This window comes from Setaria italica, chromosome IX (genome assembly GCF_000263155.2).
Source record: "Setaria italica strain Yugu1 chromosome IX, Setaria_italica_v2.0, whole genome shotgun sequence".
Lineage (NCBI taxonomy): Eukaryota > Viridiplantae > Streptophyta > Magnoliopsida > Poales > Poaceae > Setaria > Setaria italica.
In genome coordinates, this window is record NC_028458.1 from 1,992,826 (window position 1) to 2,009,759 (window position 16,934).

Consider the following 16,934-nt stretch of genomic DNA (forward strand, 5'->3'; position numbering starts at 1 on the left):
CCCCAGAACCCAACACACCCTTATAATCGGCGGCCCGGAAGCGTCCGGATTCTAGAGGTCGCGCGCGGCGACACGGTGTCGCTAGAAGGGTCCAAGGCACCCAGCCGGCGAGGTGGTGGAAGTCTTCACGCTACCGGAAATAGGGTGTTTGCTGAGTGCTAAAATGTTTGCCGAGTGCATTATATCGGGCACTCGACAAAAAAGCTATTTGCCGAGTGTTGACAAAAAATACTCGGCAAAATAGTGACACTCGGCAAAGAGGAAAAAACACTCGACAAAGTTTGCCACTCGAGCAAACAAGAAAAAAAACACTCGGCAAAGGGAGGCACTCAGCTAAGAACCGACACGTGGACATCCGTTAGTACGTTTGTCGAGTGTCCATCAGTGGAAACACTCGTTAAACAAATACACTCGGCAAATTTTAGCACTCGGCAAAAGAGAAAAAAAACACTCGGCAAAGAACGTGGCACGTGTCCAACCGTTATTATGTTTGCCGAGTGTAAATCTGTGACACGTGGTAAATAATTTTATTTCTATCTCTTCTGACCTTGAAACTTTTTCTACTCTCAACATACAACATATGGTATTCCATGTTAAAATTTAGTATATTTCTGGATCTGTTTGCTATATTTAATTAATTTACTGTACTTCTAGGAATTTTTTGGTATAAGTCAAATTCGAACCGTAAGTGATTCAAATAATAGAATAAAATGAGTAGAAAAATAATATTCGTGTTATCGAGTCCAGTTTGAGATCTTACCCAGGAAATGAAAAGAAATTTCGAACACCTTGTTCAGAAAACACAACCACGAACGTGTGGCCGATTGGTTTTTAAATTCTAAAGAAAGCAAACGAAGCTTGAAAGTCATGAGATTTGTCATGGTGTGATGATATCATACATGGAGGCTGTGGTAAAAAATTGAGAAGGTTTCGCACAATTTGTCACATACGATGTTTATAAACCGAAGCATCTCACAAGAAAAATCGTAGCGTTGAGAAGGATTCGGTAAGACTTGGAGTTAAGGTGACGATCAAATTAGGGTTTGACTTCAAAACTTTTTGTATGGGCAATAGAGATTATAGATTGTTTCATCTGAAATTTTGGTAATTTTTTACCCGTTTGATAATTTTAATTTATTAAGTGTAATTATAGAATTTTAATTGATATAAATTAAATTTGAGCTATAATTGTATAGAATAATAGAATAATATTCGTAGAAAAATCAAATATACATTGTTGAGTTAATTGGATAAGGTATTTTAAAAGTACATAAAAAAAGAAAAAGATGTTATGGAAAAGAATGAAAATGAAAAAAATAATTATACTATTTTGCCGAGTGTCTAGGGTTCGGGGCACTCGACAAAGTGGGGTTCTGACCCTCGGCAAAGCTGGGATTTGCCGAGACACTCGGCAAACTACCGAGTGCAAGATCTCGGACACTCGGCAAACCATGTTAATATGTACATAATCCTTAGCATTTTCAGTTTGCATTCCTATTGACCCACTCGCCCGACGCCACGTACCCGCTGCCGCTGTGCTCCCGCCGCCCCGCCGCTAGCACCTCCCGCGCCCGCGCCGCCATCCTCCCGCCGCCCTGCTCCCGCGCCGCCGGCTCCCTCCCCCGACGCTGGTCCCTCCCGCGCCGCCAGCACCTCCCACTTGCGCCGCTGTCCTCCCGCCGCTCCACCGACACCGCCTGCACGCCGCTCCACCGACGCTGGCTCCTCCTACAGCCCACACGCCCACCCCTGTCGCAGGCTCCCCCGACGCCGGCCCGCGCGCCCACCCACGGCACCGCTGCTGCCCCCGACGCCCAAGCAGGTGAGTGCCCTGATTTCTAGGCCTTGCTGACCGCTTCCAATTCACCTTTCACTTGCCGGTTGTGATTGGCTCCGTTCCGGGTCACAGGAATTGTTTCCATTTAGTATCAATGGTCTTCATTATTTCTTTAGGATGCTACAACAGTTTGGTCCATGTACAAGAACAGCTCGCCAGGACCGGATGGTTTTGGCCCTAGGCTTGTACTGCGCTGCATGGGAGTTTCAAGCCAGGTGTACAGACTCAGACTCTTCTGCAAGATTTCTACGCAGGCAGGGCTGATCTCGAGAAGGTCAACTAACCGATCATATATGGTTCTGCTAAAACTGATTAAATTATACCAAAGAAGGTCCATTATTGCGTGTATACATGTATATGGAAACTTGGAAAGATCACAAGTGTGCACTCCATTGGTTCAAGCAACAAAAAGAAGATCATGCATCGCCGAAGCAGCAATAGCATAACATCTCCACATGAAACGCGCAACACACTATAAGCGTACTTCTTTATTAAAAAAATTGTGTCCTGCATTTATGCATTCATTCACTCTATACAGATACCGAAAGATTCATCAACCCTCTAAAAAGATGAATAAGAGATACATTCCTTGGAAAATCGATAGCATGAAGACCAGGTAGATAGAATACTATACTAATTGCATTAGATTCTCCTGCCAATCCAAGGTCGTGAATTGGATAGATCCAACCAGTCAGGAACAACCCTAACTCTAGATATGTCATTCCTCAAAGTAGAATAGTTGCCCCCACAAAGGAAGCGCCCCAGGACGAGAGAGAGATACCCGATCTCGAAGGCGACTCTAGCCAGTGAAGCGTCTGGGTCTCCAATTGGAGGCATTGTATATCTTGTAGGGCTGGGTACCTGGAAGAAAGTTTTGAAAAAAAAGATTGAGTTATTTTCAGCATTTAACAACACGTTAAACCATGAGACTTGATAATTCTAGTTCCTCCAGGTTTATACTAATATAATATATACGTGCTAGGCTTCAAAATATGCGTGTAAATGCTAATTGATGAGTGCTACGAAGCACAAGTAATTCACACTAATCGTTTCGAAACATTATCAAAACAAGTTGTTAATTAAAGAAAACATGCGTGTAATGAAACAACTAATCAACCCACAATGGCACTTCAGCAAACCACAATACATTCAGGGCTTACGCTTGTTTGATGATTTGGTATTTTTTTTTTGAACGAACGGGCACGAGGCGGTGCCTATTTCATTAATAGAGTAGGAAAATACAGGAGAAACCCCGAAAGACCGGGGAAGAAAAGGAAAAAAGGTGGGGTCATGAGGGAACTACTCGCGTGATAGAAGTATCGCTAAATCTTTGGCCCCCGCCAAGAGCCAAGCTGAGGCCTCATCTTTGATTTTCATCATCAGGGTCGTCGGTGATGTCTCGTGTCTGTTGAAAATACGTGCGTTCCGTTCCTTCCAGACTTCCCACATGATTAAGAGGGTGAGGCTTCGTAGAGCCTTACGTGACGAGTCCGGTGTTGTGGTGATAGAAGTCCACCACTCCAGAACGTTGGATGAAGGTCGCCATGCATTTGGTCGTAGGTTAGGCTGCGCTAGCCATGTCGCCGTTTGGTCCCAGATCCTCCGTGTGTATCTGCACTCAGCTAATAGGTGGTGTCCAGTCTCCATAGTGGATCGGCACAGAGCGCAAGTTGCATTGTGGGGCCAGCCGCGCTTGGCCAAACGATCAGCGGACCAGACTCGGTTGTGTGTAATTAGCCACGCGAAGAATTTACACTTTGGTGGCGCCCAAGATTTCCAGATGGAGGATATGTATGGTGTTTCGGTGCAGCCCAGGAATTGTGCTTTATATGCTGAGGCCGTTGTATACATTCCTGAGTTTGTCAGCTTCCAGTTGATAGTGTCTTCCTCCCCTGATCTGAGGTCCGTAGCATTGACCATTTGCCATAAATGGGCGATCGACGCTAGGTGAGAAACGGTGACGTTATTGTCAATCGCGAGGTCGCGTAACCAGTTATTTCGACTGAGGACATCATGGACGCTCCTATTCTTTCTGCGCGAAATGGTGTAAAGGAGTGGGGCGATGTCCTTAGGGCGCTGACCCTGTAGCCATCCAGATGACCAGAAGCTAGTTTTTTTGCCGTCGCCCAGATTGATAGACATGCATGCCGCAAACAGTTGCCTGTCAGCTTCGTCGCATGGGGTTCCAGTGTTGTTCCAGGGTTTTTCCGGTGATACCCACTCATGCCAGAGCCACCGGAGCCGGAGGGCTCGTGCGAATTTCTCTAGGTCCGGGATGCCCAGACCCCGTGTTGTTTTAGAAGGCAGGTTTTCGTCCAGTTTACTTTGCATTTACCTCCAGATAGTTGTTGGTCCCCCGCACATAAGAATTTTTTTTGGATTTTGTCTATATCCTGGAGTACCTCTTTACTTGGTTTGATAGCTGTATTAAGAATCACAACCCAGGCAACGAAGGCACAATTAGGCAACCTTGAAGTACCGTAAGATCTTCAGGCTGCGCCGGCAACTACGAGGCGGCCGGCGGTCTGGTGATGGATTCCGGGCAGCACGATCGCGATCTAAATATATGACTGCTGGGCCGATCCGGGGTGGACTCTGTCTGAGTCTAACTCCAGGGGACGGACTCGGAAACTCTTACGTTGATGAGGCAACTTAACCTAACACAAGGATATGTTTTATCGAACGGAGAAACCTGGTCGATCTACTACGGAGTTCACGGTAGCATGACGAAGGAAGGAACCGGCGGCGGCGGCGGCGGCACGCCGAGAAAGTCAGCCGCGAGGAAGAGGAGGACGACGGGAGGAGCCGGCACTTTGTCGACGTCAGGCATGTGCGGCAACCCTCTAAAAAATTCTAGAGCATTAAGAATACGTAGATATACAGAATCGGCCTGCACTGATTGCATTAGATTCTAATACGACTCCAAGGCCGTGGATGATCTGATGTAAAGATGCATCTATTCATAAAACAGATCAAGAAGGGTACGTAAGGTTACCTTGAAGTGCGTTGCCTCGTCTTCAGGCTTGCGCCGGCAACGACGAGCGGATCGGAGGAGATGGTTTGAAGTGTTGGTTGTCTTAGGAGGCGGCAGGGGGGGCTCGCGATATATATGCTCGGACGGGCTGCTGGGCCGATCCGGGCTGGAATTGCGGGACCCAGGGACTCTTATAACCGGCGGCCCGGAAGCGTCCGGATTCCGGAGCTTGCGCGCGGTGTCGCTGGAAGGGTCCAAGGCAGCCAGCCGGCGAGGTGGTGGAAGTCTTCACGCTACGGAAATAGGATGTTTGCCGAGTGCACTATATCAAGCACTTGGCAAAGAACCTATTTGTCGAGTGCTGGTAAAAAACACTCAGCAAAATATTTACACTCAGCAAAAGAGGGAAAAACACTCGGCAAACGAGAAATAAAACACTCGGCAAAGTAAGGCACTCGGCAAAGAACCGCCACGTGGACATCCGTTAGTACGTTTGCTGAGTGTCCGTTAGTGGAAACACTCGTCAAACAAATACACTCGGCAAAAGAGGGAAAAAAACACTCACCAAATTTTAGCACTCGGCAAAAGAGAAAAAAAACACTCAGCAAAGGGAGGCACTCGGCAAAAAACGTGCCACGTGTCCCGCCGTTACTATGTTTGCCGAGTGTAAATCTGTGACACGCGACAAATTTTATTTTTTTTCTCTTCTAACCTTGAAACTTTTTCTACTCTCAACATCAACATGTGGTATTCCATGTTAAAATTTTATATATTTCTGGATCTGTTTGCTATGTTTAATTAATTTATTGTATTTCTAGAATTTTTTTGGTATAAGTCAAATTTGAATTGTAAGTGATTCAAATAATAGAATAAAATAAGTAGAAAAATAATATTCAGGTTATTGAGTCCAGTGTGAGGCCTTACTCGGGAAATGATCGAACATCTGAACTGTGGCCGATTGGTTTTTAAATTCTAAAAAAGCAAAAATCATGAATTTGATATATGTGGTAAAAAATTGAGAAGGTTTCGCATAATTTGTCACGTACGATGTTTACAAACTGAAGCATGAATCGTAGCGTTGAGAAGGATTTGGTAAGATTTAGAGTCAAAGTGATGGTCAAATTGAGGTTTGACTTCAAAACTTTTTGTACACGCAATAGAGATCATAGATTGTTTCGTGTGAAATTTTGGTAATTTTTGGATCCGCTTGATGATTTTAATTTATTAAGTGCAATTATAAAATTTTAATTGATATAAATTAAATTTGAGCTGGCATAAAATAATGGAATAATATTCGTAGAAAAATCAAATATATATTGTTGAGTCAATTTGACAAGATATTTTAAAAGTACATAAAAACACGTTATGGAAAAGAAGGAAAATGAAAAAATAATTATAGTAATTGCCGAGTGGCACTCGGCAAAGCGGGGTTTGCCGAGTGCCCCGATCCAACACTCAGCAAAGTTAGGGTTTGCCGAGTGCCAGATCTCGGATACTCGGCAAACCGTGTTAATATGTACACATTCCTTAGCATTTTTCAGTTTGCATTTTTACTCATCCGCTCGCCCGACGCCACTCACCCGCCGCCGCTGTGCTCCTGACGCCCTGCCGCCGGCACCTCCCGCACCCGCGTCGCCGTCCTCCTACGCCGCCGGCCTCCTGCGCCCACGCCGTCGTCCTCCCGCCGCCTGCTCCCGTGCCGCCGACTCCCTCCCCCGACTCCGGTCCCTCCCACGCCGCCAGCACCTCCCACCTGCGTCGCTATCCTCCCGCCACCCGCACGCCGCCCCACCGATGCCAGCCCGCGCACCCTCCCCCATTGCCGGCTCCTCCGACAGCCCGCGCGCCCACCCCTGTCGTCAGCTCCCCCGATGCCGGCCCGCGCGCCCACCCGCGACACTACTTCTGCCCCCAACACCCAAGCAGGTGAGTGCCCTTGTTCCTAGGCCTTGCTGACCACGTCCAATTCACCTTGCACTTGCCTTGCTGACCGCGTCCAATTCACCTTGCACTTGCCGGTTGCGATTGGCTCCGTTCCGGCCATATGACATTTAGCATCAATGATCTTCATTATTTCTTTAGGATGCTGCAGCAGTTTGGTCCATGTACAAGAACAGCTCGCCAGGACCGGATGGTTTTGGCCCTAAGCTTTTACTGCGCTGCATGGGAGTTTCAAACCAGGTGTATAGATTCAGACTCTGCTGCAAGATTTCCACGCAGGCAGGGCTGATCTCAGGTCAACTAACCGATCATATATGGTTGTGCTAAAACTGATTAAATTATACCAAAGAAGGTCCATTATTGCCTGTATACATGTATATGGAAACTTGGAAAGATCACAAGTATGCACTCCATTGGTTTAAGCAAAAAAAGAAGATTATGCATCGCCGAAGCAGCAATGGCATAACATCTCCACATGAAACGCGCAACACACTCTAAACGTACTTCTTTATTAAAAAAATGTGTCTTGGATTCATGCATTCATTCACTCTATACATATACGGAGAGATTCATCAACCCTCTAAAAAGATGAATAAGAGATACATCCCTTGGAAAATCGGTAATCTTATACTAATTGCATTATACTAATTGCATTAGATTCTCCTGCTACTCCAAGGTCGTGAATTGGACGGATCCAACCAGTCAAGAGCTACGAACGTCGCATTCGGCGACCAGCAAAACAATCCGATTTGGAACAACCCTGCCTCTAGATATGTCATCCCATTTTTCATCAAAGAAGAATAGTTGCTCCCACAAAGGTAGCGCCCCAGGACGACAGAGAGATACCCGATCTCGAAAGCGACTCTAACCCATAAAGCGTCTCGATCTCCAATTGGAGGCATTGTAAATCTTGTAGCGCTGGGTACCTGGAAGAAAGTTTTGAAACAAAAAGGGTTGAGTTATTTTCAGCGTTTAACAACACGTTAAACCATGAGACTTGATAACTCTAGTTCCTCCAGGTTGATACTAATACACGTGCTAGGCTTCAAAATATGCGTGTAAATGCTAATTGATGATAAGTGGTACGAAACACAAGTAATTCACACTAATCGTTTCGAAACATTATCAAAACAAGTTGTAAATTAAAGAAAACAATGCGTGTAATGAAACAACTAATTAACCTACACACACCCCCAATGCAACTAATTAACCCACAATGGCACTTCGGCAAACCCCAATGCAACCTCGAAGTACCGTGAGATCTTCAGGCTGCGCCGGCAACGACGAGGCGGCGGCGGTCTGGTGATGGATTCCGTGCAGCACGATCGCGATCTAAATACTTTGAAGTCACGTTAAATATGTTCTCTAAATCACGATCGAGAAACCTGGTCGATCTACGGAGTTCACGGTAGCATGACGAAGGAAGGAAGCGGCAGCGGCGGCGCGCCGAGAAACTCAGCCGCGAAGAAGAGGACGACGACGAGAAGGGTACGTAAGGTTACCTTGAAGTTTGTTGCCTCGTCTTCAGGCTGCGCCGGCAACGACGAGCGGATCGGAGGAGATGGTTGGTTGTCTTAGGAGGCGCCGAGGCGGCAGGGGTGGGGGGCGATACATATATGCTCGGACGGGCTGCTGGGCGGCAACGTCTTCCACATGGATACTATAGCAACGTCTTCCACATAATTATAGCAACGCCCTAAGTATAGCAGATGTGCCTCCCTGACGCCGATGGGTTCTCGAACGCCAGGATATGAGCCAAGGCAACGTCTTCCACATGGACTGTCCCCATCCACATATCCTTGTACGCCTCTGTGCAACCTGCATGGCCAAAGCCCAAAGTGGCTGGCTTCAATGTTTTCTTTATCTCATGGTACCGGCATAATGAGCAAACAAGAACAATACTCAACAGTCAACACTGCATGTAATTTGAAGCTAACATAAAATGGCAAGAATACTTTTTTTTTGCTGGGTTCCTTCAAGTGCATGAATCACTGAGGAATTTAGTTGGATCAGTCTCAAGCTCCACCCTTCCACTCATCGGTCACAATTTGGAGATTTTCATATTTAGAATGAAAAGTAGCTTTAAGAATTCCGAACAATGGCTTAAGCTTTACCTTGAAGGAGGCGTAGAAGGACGGACATGCTAGCATTGATGGTCGGTGGAATTATCGGGCTAAGAACAGCACCCGGGTTAACCAACCACATCCAATCCGTTCTCCTCTGCAAACTTCCACGGCGCCTTCTCTGCCAGTGTCTTCGAAGCAGAGTACCAAAGCTACACGCAAAAGCAAATGCGAACCGAGTTGAGAGAGAGATGGCAGCGAAACTACTGAAGAAATCGAAACTTTGCCGGTGTTGCTTCCTGGAAATCCTGCAGCCTTCTGCGTTGCCGGCGTGGACGTTGTAGCCGCGGTCGAGGAGGTGGCGGACGAGCGTCGAGCCGATGAAGCCGCTGGCGCCCGTGACCAGCACCGTCTCCCCCTTCCCTTCAACGATCGATCGGTGTCCCTCTCTCTCGCGCGTCCTTTCTCTCGAGTGGGCGACTGCGAGTGGCTGCCTGACACTGGATTTTTGTTGGCGTGGTTTTGTCACACCTGAAATTTTTGAATTTCAGGATACAAAGATTCACCGCAGCACACCTTGGGAGGACAATGCCAACGGCATGGAATGGAATTTCGACCTGCACGTCCTCTACGCTTGCAGAGGCACATGCTGCAGCAGTTTTTTTTAAACGAGCTAGCAGGGCAGCTGCTGCTATATTAAAAAAGAGGAATGCCCGACGAGCCAATTACAAACATTCTATACAAACTGTACACTCACATCCCAATAGCGTAAAGAAAAACTCCGGTAGTGGTACTACAAAACTCATGCCGCGTATACGAAATAACGCAAGTGTACACTCCCGCCGTGATCCACATTGCCGTCTAGTCCTTGCCGTTGACTATTCGATTGGCTGACTGCTCCTTTTGTTGGAATATCCTCTGATTTCTTCCTGACCAAATTTCCCTTAGGACAAGGATAATTAGACTAAGCAACCCTTTTCCGCCAGCCACCGGAGCGGCCAATAAAGCTGTCCACCAACTGTGTAAGGAATCATGCCTGTCCCAACGACTCAGGTCAATATTTGGACACCTTGTCAATATACTCATCGTGATCCAGATTGTTCTTGCAAAGTTGCAGTCGGCGAAAAGATTATAGTCGGTCTCATGCGTCGTGTTGCATAGCACACACCTTGGGTTTGGCCCTAGGCTTGTACTGCGCTGCATGGGAGTTTCAAGCCAGGTGTACAGACTCAGACTCTTCTGCAAGATTTCTACGCAGGCAGGGCTGATCTCGAGAAGGTCAACTAACCGAGAAAGTCAGCCGAGAAAGTCAGCCGCGAGGAAGAGGAGGACGACGGGAGGAGCCAGCACTTTGTCGACGTCAGGCATGTGCGGCAACCCTCTAAAAAATTCTAGAGCATTAAGAATACGTAGATATACAGAATCGGCCGGCAACGACGAGCGGATCGGAGGAGATGGTTTGAAGTGTTGGTTGTCTTAGGAGGCGGCAGGGGGGGCTCGCGATATATATGCTCGGACGGGCTGCTGGGCCGATCCGGGCTGGAATTGGGGGACCCAGGGACTCTTATAACCGGCGGCCCGGAAGCGTCCGGATTCCGGAGCTTGCGCGCGGTGTCGCTGGAAGGGTCCAAGGCAGCCAGCCGGCGAGGTGGTGGAAGTCTTCACGCTACGGAAATAGGATGTTTGCCGAGTGCGGGTAAAAAACACTCAGCAAAATATTTACACTCAGCAAAAGAGGGAAAAACACTCGGCAAACGAGAAATAAAACACTCGGCAAAGTAAGGCACTCGGCAAAGAACCGCCACATGGACATCCGTTAGTACGTTTGCTGAGTGTCCGTTAGTGGAAACACTCGTCAAACAAATACACTCGGCAAAAGAGGGAAAAAAACACTCACCAAATTTTAGCACTCGGCAAAAGACAAAAAAAACACTCAGCAAAGGGAGGCACTCGGCAAAAAACGCGCCACGTGTCCCGCCGTTACTATGTTTGCCGAGTGTAAATCTGTGACACGCGACAAATTTTATTTTTTTTCTCTTCTAACCTTGAAACTTTTTCTACTCTCAACATCAACATGTGGTATTCCATGTTAAAATTTTATATATTTCTGGATCTGTTTGCTATGTTTAATTAATTTATTGTATTTCTAGAATTTTTTTGGTATAAGTCAAATTTGAATTGTAAGTGATTCAAATAATAGAATAAAATAAGTAGAAAAATAATATTCAGGTTATTGAGTCCAGTGTGAGGCCTTACTCGGGAAATGATCGAACATCTGAACTGTGGCCGATTGGTTTTTAAATTCTAAAAAAGCAAAAATCATGAATTTGATATATGTGGTAAAAAATTGAGAAGGTTTCGCATAATTTGTCACGTACGATGTTTACAAACTGAAGCATGAATCGTAGCGTTGAGAAGGATTTGGTAAGATTTAGAGTCAAAGTGATGGTCAAATTGAGGTTTGACTTCAAAACTTTTTGTACACGCAATAGAGATCATAGATTGTTTCGTGTGAAATTTTGGTAATTTTTGGATCCGCTTGATGATTTTAATTTATTAAGTGCAATTATAAAATTTTAATTGATATAAATTAAATTTGAGCTGGCATAAAATAATGGAATAATATTCGTAGAAAAATCAAATATATACTGTTGAGTCAATTTGACAAGATATTTTAAAAGTACATAAAAGCACGTTATGGAAAAGAAGGAAAATGAAAAAATAATTATAGTAATTGCCGAGTGACACTCGGCAAAGCGGGGTTTGCCGAGTGCCCCGATCCAACACTCAGCAAAGTTAGGGTTTGCCGAGTGCCAGATCTCGGATACTCGGCAAACCGTGTTAATATGTACACATTCCTTAGCATTTTTCAGTTTGCATGTTTACTCATCCGCTCGCCCGACGCCACTCACCCGCCGCCGCTATGCTCCTGACGCCCTGCCGCCGGCACCTCCCGCACCTGCGTCGCCAACCTCCACGCCGCCGCCCGCTCCTGTGCTGCCGGCTCCCTCCACCGACGCTGGTCCCTCCCACGCCACCGACTCCCTCCCGCGCCGCCAGCACCTCCCACCCACGTTGTTGTCCTCCCACCGCTCCACTGACGCCACCCGCACGCTGCTCCACCGACGCCGGCCCATACACCCTCCCCCATTGCCGGCTCCTCCGACAGCCCGCACACCCACCCCTGTCGCCAGCTCCCCCGATGCCAGCCCGCGCACCCACCCATGACACCGCTGCTGCCCCTGACACCCAAGCAGGTGAGTGCCCTGGTTCCTAGGCCTTGCTGACCACGTCCAATTCACCTTGCACTTGCCGGCTGTGATTCACTCCGTGCCGGCCCAAATAAATTGTTTCCATTTACCATCAATGGTCTTCATTATTTCTTTAGGATGCTGCAGCAGTTTGGTCCATGTACAAGAACAGCTCGCCAGGACCGGATGGTTTTAGCCCTAGGCTTGTACTGCGTTCGCTGCATGGGAGTTTCAAACCAGATGTACAGACTATGCTGCAAGATTTCTATGCAGGCAGGGCTGATCTCGAGAAGGTCAACTAACCGATCATATATGGTTCTGCTAAAACTGATTAGTTACACCAAAGAAGGTCCATTATTGCATGTGTACATGTATATGGAAACTTGGAAAGATCACAAGTATGCACTCCATTGGTTCAAGCAACAAAACCAAGATTATGCATCGCCGAAGCAGCAATGGCATAACATCTCCACATGAAACGCGCAACACACTCCAAACGTACTTCTTTATTAAAAAAATTGTGTCCTGGATTTATGCATTCATTCACTTTATATAGATACGGAGAGATTCATCAACCCTCTAAAAAGATGAATAAGAGATACATCCCTTAGAAAATCGATAGCATGAAGAACAGATAGATAGAATCCTATACTAATTGCATTAGATTCTCCTGCTACTCCAAGGCCGTGAATTGGATGGATCCAACCAGTCAAGAGCTACAAATATCACATTCGGCGAGAAGCAAAACATTGCCATCACCAACAACTCTGACTCTAGATTTGTGATTCCATTTTTCTTCAAAGAAGAATAGTTGCTCCCACAAAGGTAGCGCCCCAGGATGCAAGAGAGATACCCGATCTCGTAGGCGACTCTAACCCATGAAGCGTCTGGGTCTCCAATTGGAGGCATTGTAAATCTTGTAGCGCTAGGTACCTGGAAGAAAGTTTTGAAAAAAAAAGGGTTGAATTTTTTTCAGCGTTTAACAACATGTTAAACCATGAGACTTCCTCCAGGTTCATACTAATAAACGTGCTAGGCTTCAAAATATGCGTGTAAATGCTAATTGATGATGAGTGGTACGAAACACAAGTAATTCACCACTAATCGTTTCGAAACATTATCAAAACAAGTTGAAAATTAAAGAAAACAATGCGTGTAATGAAACAACTAATTAACCTACACACACCCAATGCAACTAATTAACCCACAATGGCAGTTCGGCAAACCCCAATGCAACCTCGAAGTACCGTGAGATCTTCAGGCTGCGCCGGTCTGGTGATGGATTCCGTGCAGCACGATCGCGATCTAAATACTTTGAAGTCACGTTAAATATGTTCTCTAAATCACGATCGAGAAACCTGGTCGATCTACGGAGTTCACGGTAGCATGACGAAGGAAGGAAGCGGCAGCGGCGGCGCGCCGAGAAACTCAGCCGCGAAGAAGAGGACGACGACGAGAAGGGTACGTAAGGTTACCTTGAAGTTCGTTGCCTCGTCTTCAGGCTGCGCCGGCAACGACGAGCGGATCGGAGGAGATGGTTGGTTGTCTTAGGAGGCGGCAGGGGTGGGGGGCGATATATATATGCTCGGACGGGCTGCTGGGCCGATCCGGGCTGGAATCGGGGCACCCAGGGACTCTTATAACCGGCGGCCCGGAAGCGTCCGGATTCCGGAGCTCGCGCGCGGGGTCCCGTCTCCGGCTACCACGGCTTCGTCGCCGGCGGAGAAGGGCTCGGCACGGAGAAGGGCTCGGCAGCAGCAGCAACGCCCCGATGCGCGCGCTCGCGGGGCCGATGTACCTCGAGAAGAGCTACGTCAACACGTGCAACGGCGTCGTGCTGCTCGCCGGCGGCATGCCGAGGCCCACCACGTGCGTCCTCTGGAACCCGGCCGTCGCCGACGAGGAGAGGGAAGTTACTGTCCCTGTCTCCGCCCGTGACGACTGTGCCATCCTGGGGGTTGGGTTACGGCCCGAGGACCAAAACCTACAAGCTTCTCCTAACACGCCGGCAGAAGCCAAAAGAGCTGCTGGTCTATGCACTCGGTGGCGCCGGACAGAAGCCTCGATTACGGACCCTGATATCGGACGGACTGGACGGAAGAATCAGTGGCCGGTCGTTTTATATGGACGGCACAATTTACCTCCTCCACTTTGACAAGTCAGTGATCTTGGCTTCCGACGTCGACGACGAGACGGTCACCACCGTCGATTTGCCCCGCGAGCGCCGCCCCTGGCAGCGCCTCGCGATGTCCGCGCCCTTGGTGATGTCCGGCCGGCCGTGTGTGGACTGTGGACATCAAGGAAAGCAACGGCAGAGCCCTGTGGGCTGTGGCTCCTCACGGTGGAGCACCGGTGGGAGAGGAGGTGCATCATCGAGGGGCATCAGCGACCATTTATGATGCAGGAGATTCGCAACAACCGCCGTGATAATTACTTGATCGCCGGAGTTTGGAAATGCGGCGGCGTGCTAGTCGTGTACCTGCGAATGTCGTCTCGCAAGGACGGCGAAGACGACAAGCTCTTCCTGCACTGTACTGAAACCAAGAAGCTGAAAGTGCTGAACATGCCGCGCAGCATGACGCCTGAATGGTCAGATTATTCATTGTGCTGGGGTTACAAGCCGACGCTCATATCACCGGGGAGCATCGTGGGCGAGCTCAGCCAAAATGAACTGCGGCATCGAGACCGGGACGCGGATATAATGGAGAGGCCGTCAATGAGCGAGACAGGAGGAAAGGGCAAAAGGCAACGCTGGACACTGTCTGCTTCATGGAGTTCTTGCTTCGCATCATGCTGAAGCTGCCTGAGAACATGCAAGATGTGATCGGAATTCCATTGCTGAAATCAAAAGCTTCAGATTCCAATTTCAACAATGAACTTTATCATTCAGATTCAGGTTCAGGTTCCAGTGTCAAGGATGAAACGTACCATTCAGATTCAGGCTCAGGTTCAGAATTTTATGTTGATGATTACCAGTTTGTTGATGATTAAGCTGGCACTAGCCTGCTTGAATCTCTTTGGATCATCAAGTTCCGTATCTGTAACTCCTTGAAAATTCATTTACGATTCGGATATTAAACTTTTCATTTTTCCGAGTTGAAATTCGATGTCACCTTCAAGATTTCTATTCTTCTGAACTTTATTGGAACTTAGTTCAACACTATATGGTTCCAAAGGTACCTTATTATCAAATTACAAACCGAGTAAGCTCAAGACACTACAGTACCCCCAGCATCACGAAATATACCCTCTGCTCTTGAGGCTCTCCACAGCATCCCTTATGATCTTCTCCATGGGGCTGAACTGCATACCCATCGCGATGAGCTTCTTCGATCCTACTACCTTTGCTCTCACCAGCCCAGGCTGGGTATCATCCTTGGGGAACCTGCGCGCAAAACAACAACACAAAGTCTAAATCTCAAGCACACCCAGATATTTCAACAGTAGAAAACGCAAGCATTCCCAGATATTGCTCTCTGACTAACATAAACAGCTAACTTCATTCATTTTTCATCTTGAAAAGGTTTGGATGGTGGCTTACTTTATCGCGTTGGCGCGAGATTTCCATTCTGATCATACCATCATTAGATACATTATTCATGGTGAAAGTGAAATAGGTAGGCTCACCCCGTTCTCCTCGCAGTAGTCCACGTCGGTCCAGCAGCGCCCGTCGCGGACCTCGCCGGCGGGCCACCCGGGGCTGGGAACGATAGCCGAGATGGACGAGGTCACCACCACCCGCCGCACGCCGCCGGCCTCCTTCGCCGCGCGCAGCACGTTCAGCGTCCCTTCCACCGCCGGCACCATCAGTTGCTTCTGCGGCCACAACCAAACGGAGCTGGTCAGTTTGGGGCGGAGGAGAGGACAGCGAGGACGGGGCAATGGCACCTGGGGGTCGCTGACGGCGTCGATGATGCAGGGGGAGGCGAGATGGAAAACTCCCGGGCAGCCCCGCGCAGCGTCGAGGAGCGCCGCGCCGTCGAAGAGGTCGCAACGGAAGATGCTGAGGCGGCCCTCGCCGGCGCCGGCGGCAAGCGCGAGGAGGTGATCCGTCTCCGCCTTGTCATCTGCACGCCACCGCCTGACTTGATAACCACCGCATCCGAAGCAAACAACCATGGCATTGTTGCGTTCTGACCTGGGTTGAGGACGCCGGCGTGGACGTTGTAGCCGCGGTCGAGGAGGTGGCGGACGAGCGTCGAGCCGATGAAGCCGCTGGCGCCCGTGAGGCCGTGACCAGCACCGTCTCCCCCTTCCCTTCAACGCTCGCCATCGGGGTCCCTCTCTCTCGCGCGCGTCCTTTCTCTCGAGTGGGCGACTGCGAGTGGCTGCCTGACACTGGATTTTTGTTGGCGTGGTTTGGCACTGACAAAACAACTACCGCTCTTGGATTTTTTCACGACAGTTTTGTTGTTTTATTTTCGAAGGAAAAGTTTCTAAGGGCAGCAAAGCATCGTGCAAACAGCATTACTCCTTTCAAAATGTAAGTTGTTTAACTTTTCTATGTTCATATATCCATAGATATTTATATACATCTAAATAAACAAATACTATATTTAAGTGTGTAATAAAAATTATGTACCTGGAAAAACCAAAACGACTTGGTGTTGGCGGAGGGAGTATTACTGGACTTCTTCATTTAGATAAGAACGAGTAAAATGACATGGCACAAGCACAATACAGTCACATTAACCATTAGAACGGTCAGAGCAAAGCCCAACCCCACGCATCCAATTTGGTCCTACTTTTTCGTGAATAATTTGGTCCTACTTGAAAGTTGAAACCACGTGTTTCAAAATGGTCTGTCTCGCAAAGATCGCTTCAACCCCACGCGAGAGTTTTATGGCCATCTATCTAGTCACGATTGG

General features: G+C 48.0%; 1 pseudogene; it reads right to left on the reverse strand.

Annotated features, from left to right (window-relative positions):
- Positions 1 to 16,887, reverse strand: part of LOC101772401 — a 22,559-nt pseudogene extending 5,672 nt beyond the window's left edge.
- Positions 16,888 to 16,934: the final 47 nt, after the last annotated feature.